Below are 6000 nucleotides of genomic sequence, written 5' to 3' on the forward strand. Positions count from 1 at the left end.
TGTAATTTTTGATGATTACTCATGGTTTACTTGGGTTAGATTCTTGTCTCATAAAAGTAAACCATTCAAATAATTCAGGTCATTCTCCAATTAAATCCATAGGAAGCTAGGTTATAAATTTTGTTAATTCACAGTGAATATGGTCGAGAGTTTAAAAATAAAAATTTTGAATCATACTTCAAGGAGAAAGGGATAGATCATAATTTTTTAACTCCTAGAATCACTCAACAGAATGGGTAGCTGAAAGAAAGAATATAACCACGGTAGAAGCCACTAAAACCATGTTAGCTGAATATTTATTTCTTAAATATTTCTAAGCAGAAGTATGAAACACAGTCTATTAGGTTTTAAATATGGTTAAAGTTAAATCCTAGCTAAATAAGACATCTTATGAAATCCTTAAGGGTAGGACACCCAACCACTCTCACCTTCATGAATTTGGATGTAAAGTGTTCATTCTAAATAATGGGAAATCTCTAAAAGAAAAATTTATCCCAAAATCTAGTAAAGGGGTCTTCCTAGTATACTCAAATGTTAGAAAATCTTTAAAAGTTTTTAATAAAAGGGTACTGGTGGTTGTGGAGACCACTCATATAATTTTTTATGAATCTTATTATTCTAGAGGGTTTTTGGTAAAAGAAGAAGAAGTTGTTGAAGTCACCCAAAAAATAAAATCTATAAATTCAGATGAAGGGTAGAAGCTAAAAAATTCACTACCTAGAGAATAGAGATATTCTTCAAGTTATCCTAAAGAACTAATCTTAGGTGACCCATCTGAAGGTGTTAGAGTTAGGAAAGGACTTAGGAATGAAGTGAACCACTCTACCTTTATCTCAATGATTGAACCTATAAATATAAATCAAGCACTATCTGATGAATTTTGGATCCTATCCATGTAAGAATAACTAAATTAATTTGCTAGAAAGGACATTTGAGACCTAGTTGAAAAACCTAAGGACTAGAGTATTGCTGGAACAAAATGGGTTTCCAAAAATAAAATAAATAATTTTGGTTTACTGGTTAGAAATAAAGTAATACTAGTGGCTAAGGGGTAGAACTAGATAGAATGGGTTGTTTCTAAAGAGACTTTTTCCCCTACAGCTAGATTAGAAGCCATAAGGGTACTACTAGCTTTTTCGTACTTTAAGGAATTCAAACTATATTAAATAGATGTTAAAATTGCCTTTTTGAATGGGTAATAGAAAAATATGTTTACGTTGAACAACCCATAGGCTTTGAAAACTTATAATTTTCTAATCAAGTGTTTGTTTACCTCTTTTTTGTATAAGGTCACTAAGAATTTTCCCAGACCCTAGGATCATTCCAAATCCTAAGATTTATTCTAAACTCTAGGATCTTTCTAGACTCCAGACCTTAGGATTTATTCTAGACCCTAAGATTCTTCCAGACTAATCAAGATCTTTCTAGACAATAGACCATAAATTTCCTATAGAGTCTAAGACCATTCTAGATTCAAATCAATCCAAACACCTAATCAATTTAGATCTCAAATTAACCTAGATTTCAAACCTATTCAAGATTCAAATAGGTCTAGACTCCTAGGCAATTCAATCTCTAGCCCAAATGCTAGTTAATCTTGCCTATGATCAAACTTCAATACTATCCAATCATTTATAATTACCTATATGGTTTTGAGTGATGAGGATAATTCATATTTAAGCAATCAAATATAAAATTCAGCTAAAATCTTGAAATACAGACCAAAATTGCAAGTCTAAAGGCCTTGTCCTAAAGGCCCTAATTAAGGATTTTTCAAAAATGTCAATCCTCAGTCAAATAACCTCTAATTCAAACTCTATCAATTACATATTGATAGAACATGTCTCTAGAGAAAACTCTCCAATTTGAGCTAATTCTGAGATCTCTAACCTTAGAAACTAAATTAATTCCTAAAGGCTATAATACCTTCAAATATTTATTACCTATGCCACTAGACCTATAACCAAGTGGATCTTGACCTTAGATCTTTCCCCAAAGCCTCTAATCACATCCAAAACCTTAATCTTGATCTATTGAGCATCAAACTATAGTTTCATAGACCTATTTTGACCCATAGTTGACCAGGCGTCAAAATGACCCAAATGCCCTTTAAGGGTCAAATAGGTCATTTCAACCCAAATAGCCTTCCTAAAGATTGGGATCACCTCCAACATATTCAAAATACTAAACCAAACTCATTGAGTTTAAACCCAGGCTTTAGGTCATCCTTGTTGACCAAGCAAACCTGGGTTGACTAAATAACCCTTTAAGGGTTAAATGGGACAAATCAAACCATATGACCAAATCAAACCAACATCTTCAAATTCTAAATCTTACTCCAAGATATGGTTCAAACATATATAAACCCATTTATAAATCAAACCTTGGTTCATTTGAGCAAGTTAATTCTTTTTTACCTGGTTAAAGTCAAACCAACTTCAAACCCATTTCAAACCCACTTAAAACACTTTTAAAACCAACGTAAAACCATTTAAAAATCAAACTCTAAATTCATAGCATGATAACCATTCCAAACCAACTCATCAAGTCCTCCCCCATGCCACAGCACCCCATTGACTAGTTTGACCCCATTGACTAGTTTGACTAGTCATAATGGTCAAATAAGTCAACTTGCAAGCTTATGTGGCTTTGCCACCTTGGAAAGCTATGTCCTCATGATAAATCCAAATCCTCATGTATTTAGGAGGTTGGGAGTATTACATGGAAGAATCCTAGAGCTCAACTCATGCAAAAATCAAGGCCAACAATCATAGGTTAGGTTAGTGATGCTTTACTCAACTCAAATCCTTAAACTTTTCTCCAACCATCCAAAATAATCAATTACAACATTATTCATCCTCTCCCAGCCATCCCTCAGATCCTCCATCTATAAATAAGGACCCCACAACCATTGAAATGATTGTTGAAAATCTTGAGAGCCGAAATTGAGAAGATAGAGAGATGGAGAGAGAAAGGATAATTGCTGTAGAAGAATTTTATCCAGCCATCAAAAGCTCTTACACCCTTAAAGGAAGTTGTAGAGGATTAAAATACCTTTCCAACAAGCCCAAGATCATCCAAATTTATCCATAGGATTGTATGATATCTTAACTTTTCTCTCTAAAATTTTAATTTAAAACTACAACAAATCTACAATACAAGAATCCTCCAAACTTCAGGTGTTGAAAGATTAGGCTATCATAAAGTTGTGTTACAAATTTCTTCAAATTTGGACGAATATGTTTTAAGTTATGGCTATTTGAAATTTTAGTTCAAAATGAACTAAAAGGCTCTAGTAAGAGCTGGGATGACCGATCGCAATACATGCACGATCTTATGGTCCAAGAATCATCAGATGAACCATTCATCTAATGATCCTTATAGTGGATCCAGTGCATTCGACATGTCCGAGGACACGTGGCATCCTCTGATACAGCGCCACCATTTTGAATTTAAAAAAATTGATTTCAAAATTAATTTATATAACTAGAAATTCAAAAATTCATAGAAATTCATCTCTTCACCAAAATTTGTGTTTTTTAGCTTGTTGGAAAGGTCTTTAGCCCTAATATTTATTAAAATTAAAATAGAAGTGCATTGATGACTTGATTATGAGTTATGTTATATTGTTTCAAATTCATTTTTAGTAATTTTCTCATAATAATATGATCAATTTGAGCCCAAAAGCTAGTGAGATGTTTTTGAACATCCTCGAAATCATCTGTAAGTTTCTTAGGACCAGATGTTCAAATGATTTATGTGATGTGAATTTTCAAATTAATAGGTCCATTTTGGACCAAAAATTTAAAATTTTTGTAACTCTTTAAATTTCTAGAATTAGGTTGCATAATTTCTATGGTGTGCTTTCATATGCTAGAGGGTTTGATGACAAACATTTCAAACTAATTTGAACACTAGAGATACATAGGAAAAACAATTAAGGAAATGGCCTAAACAACTTAGAAAAATCTTAGGAAATTATACACACACCAAATAGGGGTGAAACTTCCAAACATTAAACTTAGTCACAATATGTACCTTAGGTTCAAATTTTACTATATTTGGAAGTCATTTGGTTAGAAAATTAAAAAAAATCAAATTTCAGCCATTTTTAGGAGTCCAAAAAATTTAAAAATTTGTAATAAATTCAAATTATGTTTAAAAATTAAAAATATTATTACAAGATGACCATATGTTAATTCTCTATCTAGAAAAAATAAAATCCCCATCACTGGACGTTAAATTTAACTTGAATTTAGGTTTTACTAAAAATATACAATTAATTAAATAAAAAAATTAAAACATATACAAAATCCAAAATCAATTCTAAACTCCTTAAAACACTCCTATGGGTCATTATTGATTTTTGGAAGTGATTCCATACAATTTAGAATAAATTTGGATCAAAATAATTAAAAGCCCCATAATTAAGTAATTTTAGAAAATCCATTAATCAACCAAAATTTGAAAAAATCGCAATTAATTCAAATTAAAACCCAAAATTTCAAATAATATATCAAATTAACCAGCATTCAATCGTTAAATAAATAAATTTAAAATCACTTTAATTTGACTTCATTTTTTAAGATGAATTAATTTTAAGTTAAAAAAATAAATATTTAATTATTTTAATTAATTAAAAATAATTAAAAAATTTATAAAATTCTCAAACACTTGGGAATCCTTCCTTAGGTCATTCCTGACCTTTAGAGTTGATTTAATGGAATTGGGAGTTCATTTAAAACAAAATTATTAAAATGCTTCTTAATTAAGAAAATTAAATAATTGAATCCAAAAAATAGTAATTTAACTTTAAAATCAAAAATCAAGAAATATTAATAAAAATTCATTAAATTTCAAACCTTAATGAAATCAAATCACTTGATCACATCAGTTATCTCTGGGTAACTCAAACTTAAGTTATCCTTCAACCTTCAACAAACCTGAATATTAGACAACTCAAACCAATTATCTTATATAGGAAATATCCAAACCACACAACCTATTATACACACTTAGATGGTTTGCTAGCGCTCCACTTATAGCTCTAGGCTAGGCAGGTGTTTACTTTTCTACAGTGTGCCGGGTTTTTTGAGCTTTCACAACATGTTGGTTGTTAGAATTATATGATTACTATGGTTATTTATTTAATTGTTGTATTTTATGATAAGATTATAAATATGGCTAATTTGAGTATTTAAATTCAATATATAACTGCTTAGAATGACTTAATATTAATTATTTAGGATAACCCTGCAGCTGTTGAGTCTAAATTTTAATTTTTATCAAATGTAATTAAATTTAGAGAGTTACAATTCAAAGTGACATTTGAAAAGGGATATATAACTTCGATTCCAAAGAGGAGAGAACATCCCTTAATAGAGAGTTCTTCTCCATTTGGAATGCTAAGTTAGGATAGTTTTCAAATATCCAAATGTAAAGATAACACCCCATTCGAGGGGGAGTTTCTTTTCAATTTAGATATATAAACATGAGGATCCAAGGAGCCCGCAGAAGGATGAAGAAGTGGAGAACGAGAAAATCCCTTTCTCAAAGTCACTCGAGTCTTAGGAGAAGAATTTGGGCTGTTGTTAGTGGTACTCGGCCACTTTACTTTATGTAGACCCTCGGTTATAATATTAAGTCCCACTTGTTATATGGACTCTCAATTTGAATATTAATTAAATTTTATTGATGATTGAGGTCTTGATCTGTGATTATGATTACCATCTTTTCTTAGGTTTTTAGAAATCCTGCATGTTGATTTTATTTTAGCTTGGATATGTGAGTCTCATAAGGGTGTGAAATTTTTTTTTACTCATAATCAAAAGTGTAAAATATTTTGAGTTAAGCAACATAGAAAGATAATGAATATAGGGAATTAGCCAGAAATCTCCCCAGGGGTCATGTGCTTATTACTGCACTTTTTCTTTCCTTATTTTAGACACTTCCCCGCCTATGGGTAGAGTCCTGATAATCTTACGTATAAGGATGAGGTTC

The sequence above is a fragment of the Dendrobium catenatum genome, unplaced genomic scaffold (assembly GCF_001605985.2).
Source record: "Dendrobium catenatum unplaced genomic scaffold, ASM160598v2 fragScaff_scaffold_1056, whole genome shotgun sequence".
Lineage (NCBI taxonomy): Eukaryota > Viridiplantae > Streptophyta > Magnoliopsida > Asparagales > Orchidaceae > Dendrobium > Dendrobium catenatum.